This window comes from Symphalangus syndactylus, chromosome 4 (genome assembly GCF_028878055.3).
Source record: "Symphalangus syndactylus isolate Jambi chromosome 4, NHGRI_mSymSyn1-v2.1_pri, whole genome shotgun sequence".
In the NCBI taxonomy this organism is placed as follows: Eukaryota; Metazoa; Chordata; class Mammalia; order Primates; family Hylobatidae; genus Symphalangus; species Symphalangus syndactylus.
This window is the reverse complement of record NC_072426.2, coordinates 8,587,905-8,606,943: the sequence shown is the minus strand read 5'-3', so window position 1 is coordinate 8,606,943 and position 19,039 is coordinate 8,587,905.

The following is a 19,039-nucleotide window of genomic DNA, read 5'->3' as shown; positions in this document are numbered from 1 at the left end:
TTGATTGAGCAGTTATGAAACACTCTTTTTGTAGAAAATGCAAGTGGAGATTCGGAGCGCTAAGTGGGTAATAGTGGAAAAAGGAATGTCTTCAAATATAAACTACACAGAATCATTCGGTGAAACTTCTTTCTGATCTGTGCATTCAGTTAACAGAGTTAAACCATATTTTTGATTGAGCAGATCTGAACACTCTTTCTGTAGAAAATGCAACTGGACATTTGGAGCGCTAAGAGCGTAGTAGTGGAAAAAGCAATATATTCAAATATAAACTACACAGAAGCATTCTGTGAAACTTCTTTCTGATCTGAGCATTCAGCTAACAGAGTTAAACCATACTTTTGATTGAGCAGTTTTGAAACACTCTGTCTGTAGAAAATGCAACTGGACATTCGTAGCGCTAAGTGGGTAATAGTGGAAAAAAGAATATGTTCAAATATAAACTACACAGAAGCATTGTATGAAACTTCTTTCTGTTCTGTGCATTCAACTAACAGAGTTGAACCTTACTTTTGATTGAGCCGTTCTGAAACACTCTTTCTGTAGAAACTGCAATTGGACATTCTGAGCGCTAAGAGTCCTATATTGGGAAAAAGAATGTCTACAAATAAAAACTACACAGAAGAATTGTGTGAAACTTCTTTCTGTTCTGTTTGTTCAACTAAAAGAGTTGAACCTTAGTTTTGATTGAGCCGTTCTGAAACACTCTTTCTGAAGAAAATGCAAGTGGAGATTCGGAGCGCTAAGAGGGTAATAGTGGAAAAAGGAATGTCTCCAAATATAAACTACACAGAATCATTCTGTGAAACTTCTTTCTGATCTGTGCATTCAGCTAACAGAGTTAAACCATACTTTTGATTGAGCAGATCTGAACAATCTTTCTGTAGAAAATGCAACTGGACATTTGGAGCGCTAAGAGAGTAGTAGTGGAAAAAGGAATATATTCAAATATAAACTACACAGAAGCATTCTGTGAAACTTCTTTCTGATCTGAGCATTCAGCTAACAGAGTTAAACCATACTATTGATTGAGCAGTTTTGAAACACTCTGTCTGTAGAAAATGCAACTGGACATTCGTAGCGCTAAGTGGGTAATAGTGGAAAAAAGAATATGTTCAAATATAAACTACACAGAAGCATTGTATGAAACTTCTTTCTGTTCTGTGCATTCAACTAACAGAGTTGAACCTTACTTTTGATTGAGCCTTTCTGAAACACTCTTTCTGTAGAAACTGCAATTGGACATTCTGAGCGCTAAGAGGCATATATTGGGAAAAATAATATCTTCAAATAAAATCTACACAGAAACATTGTGTGAAACTTATTTCTGATATGTTCATTAAGCTAACAGAGTTAAACCATACTTTTGATTGCACAGTTCTGAACACTCTTTCTGTAGAAAATGCAAGTGGTCATTCGGAGCGCTAAGAGGGTAATAGTGGAAAAAGGAATATATTCAAATATAAACTACACAGTAGCATTCTGTGAAAATTCTTTCTGTTCTGTGCATTCAACTAACAGAGTTGAACCTTACTTTTCATTGAGCCGTTCTGAAACACTCTTTCTGTATAAACTGCAATTGGACATGCTAAGCGCTAAGAGGCCTACATTGGGAAAAAGAATATCTTCAAATAAAAACTACACAGATGCATTCTGTGAAACTTATTTCTGATCTGTAAATTCAGTTAACAGAGATAAAACATATTTTTGATTGAGCAGTTATGAAACACTCTTTTTGTAGAAAATGCAAGTGGAGATTCGGAGCGCTAAGAGGGTAATAGTGGAAAAAGGAATGTCTTCAAATATAAACTACACAGAATCATTCGGTGAAACTTCTTTCTGATATGTGCATTCAGTTAACAGAGTTAAACCATATTTTTGATTGAGCAGATCTGAACACTCTTTCTGTAGAAAATGCAACTGGACATTTGTAGCGCTAAGAGCGTAGTAGTGGAAAAAGGAATATATTCAAATATAAACTACACAGAAGCATTCTGTGAAACTTCTTTCTGATCTGAGCATTCAGCTAACAGAGTTAAACCATACTTTTGATTGAGCAGTTTTGAAACACTCTGTCTGTAGAAAATGCAACTGGACATTCGTAGCGCTAAGTGGGTAATAGTGGAAAAAAGAATATGTTCAAATATAAACTACACAGAAGCATTGTATGAAACTTCTTTCTGTTCTGTGCATTCAACTAACAGAGTTGAACCTTACTTTTGATTGAGCCGTTCTGAAACACTCTTTCTGTAGAAACTGCAATTGGACATTCTGAGCGCTAAGAGGCCTATATTGGGAAAAAGAATGTCTACAAATAAAAACTACACAGAAGAATTGTGTGAAACTTCTTTCTGTTCTGTTTGTTCAACTAAAAGAGTTGAACCTTAGTTTTGATTGAGCCGTTCTGAAACACTCTTTCTGTAGAAAATGCAAGTGGAGATTCAGAGCGCTAAGAGGGTAATAGTGGAAAAAGGAATGTCTCCAAATATAAACTACACAGAATCATTCTGTGAAACTTCTTTCTGATCTGTGCATTCAGCTAACAGAGTTAAACCATACTTTTGATTGAGCAGATCTGAACACTCTTTCTGTAGAAAATGCAACTGGACATTTGGAGCGCTAAGAGAGTAGTAGTGGAAAAAGGAATATATTCAAATATAAACTACACAGAAGCATTCTGTGAAACTTCTTTCTGATCTGAGCATTCAGCTAACAGAGTTAAACCATACTTTTGATTGAGCAGTTTTGAAACACTCTGTCTGTAGAAAATGCAACTGGACATTCGTAGCGCTAAGTGGGTAATAGTGGAAAACAGAATATGTTCAAATATAAACTACACAGAAGCATTGTATGAAACTTCTTTCTGTTCTGTGCATTCAACTAACAGAGTTGAACCTTACTTTTGATTGAGCCTTTCTGAAACACTCTTTCTGTAGAAACTGCAATTGGACATTCTGAGCGCTAAGAGGCCTCTATTGGTAAAAATAATATCTTCAAATAAAAACTACACAGAAGCATTGTGTGAAACTTATTTCTGATATGTTCATTAAGCTAACAGAGTTAAACCATACATTTGATAGCGCAGTTCTGAACACTCTTTCTGTAGAAAATGCAAGTGGACATTCGGAGCGCTAAGAGGGTAATAGTGGAAAAAGGAATATATTCAAATATAAACTACACAGTAGCATTCTGTGAAAATACTTTCTGTTCTGTGCATTCAACTAACAGAGTTGAACCTTACTTTTGATTGAGCCGTTCTGAAACACTCTTTCTGTAGAAACTGCAATTGGACATGCTAAGCGCTAAGAGGCCTACATTGGGAAAAAGAATATCTTCAAATAAAAACTACACAGATGCATTCTGTGAAACTTATTTCTGATCTGTAAATTCAGTTAACAAAGATAAAACATATTTTTGATTGAGCAGTTATGAAACACTCTTTTTGTAGAAAATGCAAGTGGAGATTCGGAGCGCTAAGTGGGTAATAGTGGAAAAAGGAATGTCTTCAAATATAAACTACACAGAATCATTCGGTGAAACTTCTTTCTGATCTGTGCATTCAGTTAACAGAGTTAAACCATATTTTTGATTGAGCAGATCTGAACACTCTTTCTGTAGAAAATGCAACTGGACATTTGGAGCGCTAAGAGCGTAGTAGTGGAAAAAGGAATATATTCAAATATAAACTACACAGAAGCATTCTGTGAAACTTCTTTCTGATCTGAGCATTCAGCTAACAGAGTTAAACCATACTTTTGATTGAGCAGTTTTGAAACACTCTGTCTGTAGAAAATGCAACTGGACATTCGTAGCGCTAAGTGGGTAATAGTGGAAAAAAGAATATGTTCAAATATAAACTACACAGAAGCATTGTATGAAACTTCTTTCTGTTCTGTGCATTCAACTAACAGAGTTGAACCTTACTTTTGATTGAGCCTTTCTGAAACACTCTTTCTGTAGAAACTGCAATTGGACATTCTGAGCGCTAAGAGGCCTCTATTGGGAAAAATAATATCTTCAAATAAAAACTACACAGAAGCATTGTGTGAAACTTATTTCTGATATGTTCATTAAGCTAACAGAGTTAAACCATACTTTTGATTGCGCAGTTCTGAACACTCTTTCTGTAGAAAATGCAAGTGGACATTCGGAGCGCTAAGAGGGTAATAGTGGAAAAAGGAATATATTCAAATATAAACTACACAGTAGCATTCTGTGAAAATTCTTTCTTTTCTGTGCATTCAACTAACAGAGTTGAACCTTACTTTTGATTGAGCCGTTCTGAAGCACTCTTTCTGTAGAAACTGCAATTGGACATGCTAAGCGCTAAGAGGCCTACATTGGGAAAAAGAATATCTTCAAATAAAAACTACACAGATGCATTCTGTGAAATTTATTTCTGATCTGTAAATTCAGTTAACAGAGATAAAACATATTTTTGAGCAGTTATGAAACACTCTTTTTGTAGAAAATGCAAGTGGATATTCAGAGCGCTAAGAGGGTAATAGTGGAAAAAGGAATGTCTTCAAATATAAACTACACAGAATCATTCGGTGAAACTTCTTTCTGATCTGTGCATTCAGTTAACAGAGTTAAACCATATTTTTGATTGAGCAGATCTGAACACTCTTTCTGTAGAAAATGCAACTGGACATTTGGAGCGCTAAGAGCGTAGTAGTGGAAAAAGGAATATATTCAAATATAAACTACACAGAAGCATTCTGTGAAACTTCTTTCTGATCTGAGCATTCAGCTAACAGAGTTAAACCATACTTTTGATTGAGCAGTTTTGAAACACTCTGTCTGTAGAAAATGCAACTGGACATTCGTAGCGCTAAGTGGGTAATAGTGGAAAAAAGAATATGTTCAAATATAAACTACACAGAAGCATTGTATGAAACTTCTTTCTGTTCTGTGCATTCAACTAACAGAGTTGAACCTTACTTTTGATTGAGCCGTTCTGAAACACTCTTTCTGTAGAAACTGCAATTGGACATTCTGAGCGCTAAGAGTCCTACATTGGGAAAAAGAATGTCTACAAATAAAAACTACACAGAAGAATTGTGTGAAACTTCTTTCTGTTCTGTTTGTTCAACTAAAAGAGTTGAACCTTAGTTTTGATTGAGCCGTTCTGAAACACTCTTTCTGAAGAAAATGCAAGTGGAGATTCGGAGCGCTAAGAGGGTAATAGTGGAAAAAGGAATGTCTCCAAATATAAACTACACAGAATCATTCTGTGAAACTTCTTTCTGATCTGTGCATTCAGCTAACAGAGTTAAACCATACTTTTGATTGAGCAGATCTGAACAATCTTTCTGTAGAAAATGCAACTGGACATTTGGAGCGCTAAGAGAGTAGTAGTGGAAAAAGGAATATATTCAAATATAAACTACACAGAAACATTCTGTGAAACTTCTTTCTGATCTGAGCATTCAGCTAACAGAGTTAAACCATACTATTGATTGAGCAGTTTTGAAACACTCTGTCTGTAGAAAATGCAACTGGACATTCGTAGCGCTAAGTGGGTAATAGTGGAAAAAAGAATATGTTCAAATATAAACTACACAGAAGCATTGTATGAAACTTCTTTCTGTTCTGTGCATTCAACTAACAGAGTTGAACCTTACTTTTGATTGAGCCTTTCTGAAACACTCTTTCTGTAGAAACTGCAATTGGACATTCTGAGCGCTAAGAGGCCTCTATTGGGAAAAATAATATCTTCAAATAAAAACTACACAGAAGCATTGTGTGAAACTTATTTCTGATATGTTCATTAAGCTAACAGAGTTAAACCATACTTTTGATTGCGCAGTTCTGAACACTCTTTCTGTAGAAAATGCAAGTGGACATTCGGAGCGCTATGAGGGTAATAGTGGAAAAAGGAATATATTCAAATATAAACTACACAGTAGCATTCTGTGAAAATTCTTTCTTTTCTGTGCATTCAACTAACAGAGTTGAACCTTACTTTTGATTGAGCCGTTCTGAAACACTCTTTCTGTAGAAACTGCAATTGGACATGCTAAGCGCTAAGAGGCCTACATTGGGAAAAAGAATATCTTCAAATAAAAACTACACAGATGCATTCTGTGAAACTTATTTCTGATCTGTAAATTCAGTTAACAGAGATAAAACATATTTTTGAGCAGTTATGAAACACTCTTTTTGTAGAAAATGCAAGTGGATATTCAGAGCGCTAAGAGGGTAATAGTGGAAAAAGGAATGTCTTCAAATATAAACTACACAGAATCATTCGGTGAAACTTTTTTCTGATCTGTGCATTCAGTTAACAGAGTTAAACCATATTTTTGATTGAGCAGATCTGAACACTCTTTCTGTAGAAAATGCAACTGGACATTTGGAGCGCTAAGAGCGTAGTAGTGGAAAAAGGAATATATTCAAATATAAACTACACAGAAGCATTCTGTGAAACTTCTTTCTGATCTGAGCATTCAGCTAACAGAGTTAAACCATACTTTTGATTGAGCAGTTTTGAAACACTCTGTCTGTAGAAAATGCAACTGGACATTCGTAGCGCTAAGTGGGTAATAGTGGAAAAAAGAATATGTTCAAATATAAACTACACAGAAGCATTGTATGAAACTTCTTTCTGTTCTGTGCATTCAACTAACAGAGTTGAACCTTACTTTTGATTGAGCCGTTCTGAAACACTCTTTCTGTAGAAACTGCAATTGGACATTCTGAGCGCTAAGAGTCCTATATTGGGAAAAAGAATGTCTACAAATAAAAACTACACAGAAGAATTGTGTGAAACTTCTTTCTGTTCTGTTTGTTCAACTAAAAGAGTTGAACCTTAGTTTTGATTGAGCCGTTCTGAAACACTCTTTCTGAAGAAAATGCAAGTGGAGATTCGGAGCGCTAAGAGGGTAATAGTGGAAAAAGGAATGTCTCCAAATATAAACTACACAGAATCATTCTGTGAAACTTCTTTCTGATCTGTGCATTCAGCTAACAGAGTTAAACCATACTTTTGATTGAGCAGATCTGAACAATCTTTCTGTAGAAAATGCAACTGGACATTTGGAGCGCTAAGAGAGTAGTAGTGGAAAAAGGAATATATTCAAATATAAACTACACAGAAGCATTCTGTGAAACTTCTTTCTGATCTGAGCATTCAGCTAACAGAGTTAAACCATACTATTGATTGAGCAGTTTTGAAACACTCTGTCTGTAGAAAATGCAACTGGACATTCGTAGCGCTAAGTGGGTAATAGTGGAAAAAAGAATATGTTCAAATATAAACTACACAGAAGCATTGTATGAAACTTCTTTCTGTTCTGTGCATTCAACTAACAGAGTTGAACCTTACTTTTGATTGAGCCTTTCTGAAACACTCTTTCTGTAGAAACTGCAATTGGACATTCTGAGCGCTAAGAGGCATATATTGGGAAAAATAATATCTTCAAATAAAATCTACACAGAAGCATTGTGTGAAACTTATTTCTGATATGTTCATTAAGCTAACAGAGTTAAACCATACTTTTGACTGCACAGTTCTGAACACTCTTTCTGTAGAAAATGCAAGTGGACATTCGGAGCGCTAAGAGGGTAATAGTGGAAAAAGGAATATATTCAAATATAAACTACACAGTAGCATTCTGTGAAAATTCTTTCTGTTCTGTGCATTCAACTAACAGAGTTGAACCTTACTTTTCATTGAGCCGTTCTGAAACACTCTTTCTGTAGAAACTGCAATTGGACATGCTAAGCGCTAAGAGGCCTACATTGGGAAAAAGAATATCTTCAAATAAAAACTACACAGATGCATTCTGTGAAACTTATTTCTGATCTGTAAATTCAGTTAACAGAAATAAAACATATTTTTGATTGAGCAGTTATGAAACACACTTTTTGTAGAAAATGCAAGTGGAGATTCGGAGCGCTAAGAGGGTAATAGTGGAAAAAGGAATGTCTTCAAATATAAACTACACAGAATCATTCGGTGAAACTTCTTTCTGATATGTGCATTCAGTTAACAGAGTTAAACCATATTTTTGATTGAGCAGATCTGAACACTCTTTCTGTAGAAAATGCAACTGGACATTTGTAGCGCTAAGAGCGTAGTAGTGGAAAAAGGAATATATTCAAATATAAACTACACAGAAGCATTCTGTGAAACTTCTTTCTGATCTGAGCATTCAGCTAACAGAGTTAAACCATACTTTTGATTGAGCAGTTTTGAAACACTCTGTCTGTAGAAAATGCAACTGGACATTCGTAGCGCTAAGTGGGTAATAGTGGAAAAAAGAATATGTTCAAATATAAACTACACAGAAGCATTGTATGAAACTTCTTTCTGTTCTGTGCATTCAACTAACAGAGTTGAACCTTACTTTTGATTGAGCCGTTCTGAAACACTCTTTCTGTAGAAACTGCAATTGGACATTCTGAGCGCTAAGAGTCCTATATTGGGAAAAAGAATGTCTACAAATAAAAACTACACAGAAGAATTGTGTGAAACTTCTTTCTGTTCTGTTTGTTCAACTAAAAGAGTTGAACCTTAGTTTTGATTGAGCCGTTCTGAAACACTCTTTCTGAAGAAAATGCAAGTGGAGATTCGGAGCGCTAAGAGGGTAATAGTGGAAAAAGGAATGTCTCCAAATATAAACTACACAGAATCATTCTGTGAAACTTCTTTCTGATCTGTGCATTCAGCTAACAGAGTTAAACCATACTTTTGATTGAGCAGATCTGAACAATCTTTCTGTAGAAAATGCAACTGGACATTTGGAGCGCTAAGAGAGTAGTAGTGGAAAAAGGAATATATTCAAATATAAACTACACAGAAGCATTCTGTGAAACTTCTTTCTGATCTGAGCATTCAGCTAACAGAGTTAAACCATACTATTGATTGAGCAGTTTTGAAACACTCTGTCTGTAGAAAATGCAACTGGACATTCGTAGCGCTAAGTGGGTAATAGTGGAAAAAAGAATATGTTCAAATATAAACTACACAGAAGCATTGTATGAAACTTCTTTCTGTTCTGTGCATTCAACTAACAGAGTTGAACCTTACTTTTGATTGAGCCTTTCTGAAACACTCTTTCTGTAGAAACTGCAATTGGACATTCTGAGCGCTAAGAGGCATATATTGGGAAAAATAATATCTTCAAATAAAATCTACACAGAAGCATTGTGTGAAACTTATTTCTGATATGTTCATTAAGCTAACAGAGTTAAACCATACCTTTGATTGCACAGTTCTGAACACTCTTTCTGTAGAAAATGCAAGTGGACATTCGGAGCGCTAAGAGGGTAATAGTGGAAAAAGGAATATATTCAAATATAAACTACACAGTAGCATTCTGTGAAAATTCTTTCTGTTCTGTGCATTCAACTAACAGAGTTGAACCTTACTTTTCATTGAGCCGTTCTGAAACACTCTTTCTGTAGAAACTGCAATTGGACATGCTAAGCGCTAAGAGGCCTACATTGGGAAAAAGAATATCTTCAAATAAAAACTACACAGATGCATTCTGTGAAACTTATTTCTGATCTGTAAATTCAGTTAACAGAGATAAAACATATTTTTGATTGAGCAGTTATGAAACACTCTTTTTGTAGAAAATGCAAGTGGAGATTCGGAGCGCTAAGAGGGTAATAGTGGAAAAAGGTATGTCTTCAAATATAAACTACACAGAATCATTCGGTGAAACTTCTTTCTGATCTGTGCATTCAGTTAACAGAGTTAAACCATATTTTTGATTGAGCAGATCTGAACACTCTTTCTGTAGAAAATGCAACTGGACATTTGTAGCGCTAAGAGCGTAGTAGTGGAAAAAGGAATATATTCAAATATAAACTACACAGAAGCATTCTGTGAAACTTCTTTCTGATCTGAGCATTCAGCTAACAGAGTTAAACCATACTTTTGATTGAGCAGTTTTGAAACACTCTGTCTGTAGAAAATGCAACTGGACATTCATAGCGCTAAGTGGGTAATAGTGGAAAAAAGAATATGTTCAAATATAAACTACACAGAAGCATTGTATGAAACTTCTTTCTGTTCTGTGCATTCAACTAACAGAGTTGAACCTTACTTTTGATTGAGCCTTTCTGAAACACTCTTTCTGTAGAAACTGCAATTGGACATTCTGAGCGCTAAGAGGCCTCTATTGGGAAAAATAATATCTTCAAATAAAAACTACACAGAAGCATTGTGTGAAACTTATTTCTGATATGTTCATTAAGCTAACAGAGTTAAACCATACTTTTGATTGCGCAGTTCTGAACACTCTTTCTGTAGAAAATGCAAGTGGACTTTCGGAGCGCTAAGAGGGTAATAGTGGAAAAAGGAATATATTCAAATATAAACTACACAGTAGCATTCTGTGAAAATTCTTTCTGTTCTGTGCATTCAACTAACAGAGTTGAACCTTACTTTTGATTGAGCCGTTCTGAAAAACTCTTTCTGTAGAAACTGCAATTGGACAGGCTAAGCGCTAAGAGGCCTACATTGGGAAAAAGAATATCTTCAAATAAAAACTACACAGATGCATTCTGTGAAACTTATTTCTGATCTGTAAATTCAGTTAACAAAGATAAAACATATTTTTGATTGAGCAGTTATGAAACACTCTTTTTGTAGAAAATGCAAGTGAAGATTCGGAGCGCTAAGAGGGTAATAGTGGAAAAAGGAATGTCTTCAAATATAAACTACACAGAATCATTCGGTGAAACTTCTTTCTGATCTGTGCATTCAGTTAACAGAGTTAAACCATATTTTTGATTGAGCAGATCTGAACACTCTTTCTGTAGAAAATGCAACTGGACATTTGGAGCGCTAAGAGCGTAGTAGTGGAAAAAGGAATATATTCAAATATAAACTACACAGAAGCATTCTGTGAAACTTCTTTCTGATCTGAGCATTCAGCTAAAAGAGTTAAACCATACTTTTGATTGAGCAGTTTTGAAACACTCTGTCTGTAGAAAATGCAACTGGACATTCGTAGCGCTAAGTGGGTAATAGTGGAAAAAAGAATATGTTCAAATATAAACTACACAGAAGCATTGTATGAAACTTCTTTCTGTTCTGTGCATTCAACTAACAGAGTTGAACCTTACTTTTGATTGAGCCGTTCTGAAACACTCTTTCTGTAGAAACTGCAATTGGACATTCTGAGCGCTAAGAGGCCTATATTGGGAAAAAGAATGTCTACAAATAAAAACTACACTGAAGAATTGTGTGAAACTTCTTTCTGTTCTGTTTGTTCAACTAAAAGAGTTGAACCTTAGTTTTGATTGAGCCGTTCTGAAACACTCTTTCTGAAGAAAATGCAAGTGGAGATTCGGAGCGCTAAGAGGGTAATAGTGGAAAAAGGAATGTCTCCAAATATAAACTACACAGAATCATTCTGTGAAACTTCTTTCTGATCTGTGCATTCAGCTAACAGAGTTAAACCATACTTTTGATTGAGCAGATCTGAACACTCTTTCTGTAGAAAATGCAACTGGACATTTGGAGCGCTAAGAGAGTAGTAGTGGAAAAAGGAATATATTCAAATATAAACTACACAGAAGCATTCTGTGAAACTTCTTTCTGATCTGAGCATTCAGCTAACAGAGTTAAACCATACTTTTGATTGAGCAGTTTTGAAACACTCTGTCTGTAGAAAATGCAACTGGACATTCGTAGCGCTAAGTGGGTAATAGTGGAAAAAAGAATATGTTCAAATATAAACTACACAGAAGCATTGTATGAAAATTCTTTCTGTTCTGTGCATTCAACTAACAGAGTTGAACCTTACTTTTGATTGAGCCTTTCTGAAACACTCTTTCTGTAGAAACTGCAATTGGACATTCTGAGCGCTAAGAGGCCTCTATTGGGAAAAATAATATCTTCAAATAAAAACTACGCAGAAGCATTGTGTGAAACTTATTTCTGATATGTTCATTAAGCTAACAGAGTAAAACCATACTTTTGATTGCGCAGTTCTGAACCCTCTTTCTGTAGAAAATGCAAGTGGACATTCGGAGCACTAAGAGGGTAATAGTGGAAAAAGGAATATATTCAAATATAAACTACACAGTAGCATTCTGTGAAAATTCTTTCTGTTCTGTGCATTCAACTAACAGAGTTGAACCTTACTTTTGATTGAGCCGTTCTGAAAAACTCTTTCTGTAGAAACTGCAATTGGACAGGCTAAGCGCTAAGAGGCCTACATTGGGAAAAAGAATATCTTCAAATAAAAACTACACAGATGCATTCTGTGAAACTTATTTCTGATCTGTAAATTCAGTTAACAAAGATAAAACATATTTTTGATTGAGCAGTTATGAAACACTCTTTTTGTAGAAAATGCAAGTGGAGATTCGGAGCGCTAAGAGGGTAATAGTGGAAAAAGGAATGTCTTCAAATATAAACTACACAGAATCATTCGGTGAAACTTCTTTCTGATCTGTGCATTCAGTTAACAGAGTTAAACCATATTTTTGATTGAGCAGATCTGAACACTCTTTCTGTAGAAAATGCAACTGGACATTTGGAGCGCTAAGAGCGTAGTAGTGGAAAAAGGAATATATTCAAATATAAACTACACAGAAGCATTCTGTGAAACTTCTTTCTGATCTGAGCATTCAGCTAACAGAGTTAAACCATACTTTTGATTGAGCAGTTTTGAAACACTCTGTCTGTAGAAAATGCAACTGGACATTCGTAGCGCTAAGTGGGTAATAGTGGAAAAAAGAATATGTTCAAATATAAACTACACAGAAGCATTGTATGAAACTACTTTCTGTTCTGTGCATTCAACTAACAGAGTTGAACCTTACTTTTGATTGAGCCTTTCTGAAACACTCTTTCTGTAGAAACTGCAATTGGACATTCTGAGCGCTAAGAGGCCTCTATTGGGAAAAATAATATCTTCAAATAAAAACTACACAGAAGCATTGTGTGAAACTTATTTCTGATATGTTCATTAAGCTAACAGAGTTAAACCATACTTTTGATTGCGCAGTTCTGAACACTCTTTCTGTAGAAAATGCAAGTGGACATTCGGAGCGCTAAGAGGGTAATAGTGGAAAAAGGAATATATTCAAATATAAACTACACAGTAGCATTCTGTGAAAATTCTTTCTTTTCTGTGCATTCAACTAACAGTGTTGAACCTTACTTTTGATTGAGCCGTTCTGAAGCACTCTTTCTGTAGAAACTGCAATTGGACATGCTAAGCGCTAAGAGGCCTACATTGGGAAAAAGAATATCTTCAAATAAAAACTACACAGATGCATTCTGTGAAATTTATTTCTGATCTGTAAATTCAGTTAACAGAGATAAAACATATTTTTGAGCAGTTATGAAACACTCTTTTTGTAGAAAATGCAAGTGGATATTCAGAGCGCTAAGAGGGTAATAGTGGAAAAAGGAATGTCTTCAAATATAAACTACACAGAATCATTCGGTGAAACTTCTTTCTGATCTGTGCATTCAGTTAACAGAGTTAAACCATATTTTTGATTGAGCAGATCTGAACACTCTTTCTGTAGAAAATGCAACTGGACATTTGGAGCGCTAAGAGCGTAGTAGTGGAAAAAGGAATATATTCAAATATAAACTACACAGAAGCATTCTGTGAAACTTCTTTCTGATCTGAGCATTCAGCTAACAGAGTTAAACCATACTTTTGATTGAGCAGTTTTGAAACACTCTGTCTGTAGAAAATGCAACTGGACATTCGTAGCGCTAAGTGGGTAATAGTGGAAAAAAGAATATGTTCAAATATAAACTACACAGAAGCATTGTATGAAACTTCTTTCTGTTCTGTGCATTCAACTAACAGAGTTGAACCTTACTTTTGATTGAGCCGTTCTGAAACACTCTTTCTGTAGAAACTGCAATTGGACATTCTGAGCGCTAAGAGTCCTACATTGGGAAAAAGAATGTCTACAAATAAAAACTACACAGAAGAATTGTGTGAAACTTCTTTCTGTTCTGTTTGTTCAACTAAAAGAGTTGAACCTTAGTTTTGATTCAGCCGTTCTGAAACACTCTTTCTGAAGAAAATGCAAGTGGAGATTCGGAGCGCTAAGAGGGTAATAGTGGAAAAAGGAATGTCTCCAAATATAAACTACACAGAATCATTCTGTGAAACTTCTTTCTGATCTGTGCATTCAGCTAACAGAGTTAAACCATACTTTTGATTGAGCAGATCTGAACAATCTTTCTGTAGAAAATGCAACTGGACATTTGGAGCGCTAAGAGAGTAGTAGTGGAAAAAGGAATATATTCAAATATAAACTACACAGAAGCATTCTGTGAAACTTCTTTCTGATCTGAGCATTCAGCTAACAGAGTTAAACCATACTATTGATTGAGCAGTTTTGAAACACTCTGTCTGTAGAAAATGCAACTGGACATTCGTAGCGCTAAGTGGGTAATAGTGGAAAAAAGAATATGTTCAAATATAAACTACACAGAAGCATTGTATGAAACTTCTTTCTGTTCTGTGCATTCAACTAACAGAGTTGAACCTTACTTTTGATTGAGCCGTTCTGAAACACTCTTTCTGTAGAAACTGCAATTGGACATTCTGAGCGCTAAGAGTCCTACATTGGGAAAAAGAATGTCTACAAATAAAAACTACACAGAAGAATTGTGTGAAACTTCTTTCTGTTCTGTTTGTTCAACTAAAAGAGTTGAACCTTAGTTTTGATTGAGCCGTTCTGAAACACTCTTTCTGAAGAAAATGCAAGTGGAGATTCGGAGCGCTAAGAGGGTAATAGTGGAAAAAGGAATGTCTCCAAATATAAACTACACAGAATCATTCTGTGAAACTTCTTTCTGATCTGTGCATTCAGCTAACAGAGTTAAACCATACTTTTGATTGAGCAGATCTGAACACTCTTTCTGTAGAAAATGCAACTGGACATTTGGAGCGCTAAGAGAGTAGTAGTGGAAAAAGGAATATATTCAAATATAAACTACACAGAAGCATTCTGTGAAACTTCTTTCTGATCTGAGCATTCAGCTAACAGAGTTAAACCATACTTTTGATTGAGCAGTTTTGAAACACTCTGTCTGTAGAAAATGCAACTGGACATTCGTAGCGCTAAGTGGGTAATAGTGGAAAAAAGAATATGTTCAAATATAAACTACACAGAAGCATTGTATGAAAATTCTTTCTGTTCTGTGCATTCAACTAACAGAGTTGAACCTTACTTTTGATTGAGCCTTTCTGAAACACTCTTTCTGTAGAAACTGCAATTGGACATTCTGAGCGCTAAGAGGCCTCTATTGGGAAAATTAATATCTTCAAATAAAAACTACGCAGAAGCATTGTGTGAAACTTATTTCTGATATGTTCATTAAGCTAACAGAGTTAAACCATACTTGTGATTGCGCAGTTCTGAACCCTCTTTCTGTAGAAAATGCAAGTGGACATTCGGAGCACTAAGAGGGTAATAGTGGAAAAAGGAATATATTCAAATATAAACTACACAGTAGCATTCTGTGAAAATTCTTTCTGTTCTGTGCATTCAACTAACAGAGTTGAACCTTACTTTTGATTGAGCCGTTCTGAAAAACTCTTTCTGTAGAAACTGCAATTGGACAGGCTAAGCGCTAAGAGGCCTACATTGGGAAAAAGAATATCTTCAAATAAAAACTACACAGATGCATTCTGTGAAACTTATTTCTGATCTGTAAATTCAGTTAACAGAGATAAAACATATTTTTGATTGAGCAGTTATGAAACACTCTTTTTGTAGAAAATGCAAGTGAAGATTCGGAGCGCTAAGAGGGTAATAGTGGAAAAAGGAATGTCTTCAAATATAAACTACACAGAATCATTCGGTGAAACTTCTTTCTGATCTGTGCATTCAGTTAACAGAGTTAAACCATATTTTTGATTGAGCAGATCTGAACACTCTTTCTGTAGAAAATGCAACTGGACATTTGGAGCGCTAAGAGCGTAGTAGTGGAAAAAGGAATATATTCAAATATAAACTACACAGAAGCATTCTGTGAAACTTCTTTCTGATCTGAGCATTCAGCTAACAGAGTTAAACCATACTTTTGATTGAGCAGTTTTGAAACACTCTGTCTGTAGAAAATGCAACTGGACATTCGTAGCGCTAAGTGGGTAATAGTGGAAAAAAGAATATGTTCAAATATAAACTACACAGAAGCATTGTATGAAACTTCTTTCTGTTCTGTGCATTCAACTAACAGAGTTGAACCTTACTTTTGATTGAGCCGTTCTGAAACACTCTTTCTGTAGAAACTGCAATTGGACATTCTGAGCGCTAAGAGGCCTATATTGGGAAAAAGAATGTCTACAAATAAAAACTACACAGAAGAATTGTGTGAAACTTCTTTCTGTTCTGTTTGTTCAACTAAAAGAGTTGAACCTTAGTTTTGATTGAGCCGTTCTGAAACACTCTTTCTGTAGAAAATGCAAGTGGAGATTCAGAGCGCTAAGAGGGTAATAGTGGAAAAAGGAATGTCTCCAAATATAAACTACACAGAATCATTCTGTGAAACTTCTTTCTGATCTGTGCATTCAGCTAACAGAGTTAAACCATACTTTTGATTGAGCAGATCTGAACACTCTTTCTGTAGAAAATGCAACTGGACATTTGGAGCGCTAAGAGAGTAGTAGTGGAAAAAGGAATATATTCAAATATAAACTACACAGAAGCATTCTGTGAAACTTCTTTCTGATCTGAGCATTCAGCTAACAGAGTTAAACCATACTTTTGATTGAGCAGTTTTGAAACACTCTGTCTGTAGAAAATGCAACTGGACATTCGTAGCGCTAAGTGGGTAATAGTGGAAAACAGAATATGTTCAAATATAAACTACACAGAAGCATTGTATGAAACTTCTTTCTGTTCTGTGCATTCAACTAACAGAGTTGAACCTTACTTTTGATTGAGCCTTTCTGAAACACTCTTTCTGTAGAAACTGCAATTGGACATTCTGAGCGCTAAGAGGCCTCTATTGGTAAAAATAATATCTTCAAATAAAAACTACACAGAAGCATTGTGTGAAACTTATTTCTGATATGTTCATTAAGCTAACAGAGTTAAACCATACATTTGATAGCGCAGTTCTGAACACTCTTTCTGTAGAAAATGCAAGTGGACATTCGGAGCGCTAAGAGGGTAATAGTGGAAAAAGGAATATATTCAAATATAAACTACACAGTAGCATTCTGTGAAAATTCTTTCTGTTCTGTGCATTCAACTAACAGAGTTGAACCTTACTTTTGATTGAGCCGTTCTGAAACACTCTTTCTGTAGAAACTGCAATTGGACATGCTAAGCGCTAAGAGGCCTACATTGGGAAAAAGAATATCTTCAAATAAAAACTACACAGATGCATTCTGTGAAACTTATTTCTGATCTGTAAATTCAGTTAACAAAGATAAAACATATTTTTGATTGAGCAGTTATGAAACACTCTTTTTGTAGAAAATGCAAGTGGAGATTCGGAGCGCTAAGAGGGTAATAGTGGAAAAAGGAATGTCTTCAAATATAAACTACACAGAATCATTCGGTGAAACTTCTTTCTGATCTGTGCATTCAGTTAACAGAGTTAAACCATATTTTTGATTGAGCAGATCTGAACACTCTTTCTGTAGAAAATGCAACTGGACATTTGGAGCGCTAAGAGCGTAGTAGTGGAAAAAGGAATATATTCAAATATAAACTACACAGAAGCATTCTGTGAAACTTCTTTCTGATCTGAGCATTCAGCTAACAGAGTTAAACCATACTTTTGATTGAGCAGTTTTGAAACACTCTGTCTGTAGAAAATGCAACTGGACATTGGTAGCGCTAAGTGGGTAATAGTGGAAAAAAGAATATGTTCAAATATAAACTACACAGAAGCATTGTATGAAACTACTTTCTGTTCTGTGCATTCAACTAACAGAGTTGAACCTTACTTTTGATTGAGCCTTTCTGAAACACTCTTTCTGTAGAAACTGCAATTGGACATTCTGAGCGCTAAGAGGCCTCTATTGGGAAAAATAATATCTTCAAATAAAAACTACACAGAAGCATTGTGTGAAACTTATTTCTGATATGTTCATTAAGCTAACAGAGTTAAACCATACTTTTGATTGCGCAGTTCTGAACACTCTTTCTGTAGAAAATGCAAGTGGACATTCGGAGCGCTAAGAGGGTAATAGTGGAAAAAGGAATATATTCAAATATAAACTACACAGTAGCATTCTGTGAAAATTCTTTCTTTTCTGTGCATTCAACTAACAGAGTTGAACCTTACTTTTGATTGAGCCGTTCTGAAGCACTCTTTCTGTAGAAACTGCAATTGGACATGCTAAGCGCTAAGAGGCCTACATTGGGAAAAAGAATATCTTCAAATAAAAACTACACAGATGCATTCTGTGAAATTTATTTCTGATCTGTAAATTCAGTTAACAGAGATAAAACATATTTTTGAGCAGTTATGAAACACTCTTTTTGTAGAAAATGCAAGTGGATATTCAGAGCGCTAAGAGGGTAATAGTGGAAAAAGGAATGTCTTCAAATATAAACTACACAGAATCATTCGGTGAAACTTCTTTCTGATCTGTGCATTCAGTTAACAGAGTTAAACCATATTTTTGATTGAGCAGATCTGAACACTCTTTCTGTAGAAAATGCAACTGGACATTTGGAGCGCTAAGAGCGTAGTAGTGGAAAAAGGAATATATTCAAATATAAACTACACAGAAGCATTCTGTGAAACTTCTTTCTGATCTGAGCATTCAGCTAACAGAGTTAAACCATACTTTTGATTGAGCAGTTTTGAAACACTCTGTCTGTAGAAAATGCAACTGGACATTCGTAGCGCTAAGTGGGTAATAGTGGAAAAAAGAATATGTTCAAATATAAACTACACAGAAGCATTGTATGAAACTTCTTTCTGTTCTGTGCATTCAACTAACAGAGTTGAACCTTACTTTTGATTGAGCCGTTCTGAAACACTCTTTCTGTAGAAACTGCAATTGGACATTCTGAGCGCTAAGAGTCCTACATTGGGAAAAAGAATGTCTACAAATAAAAACTACAC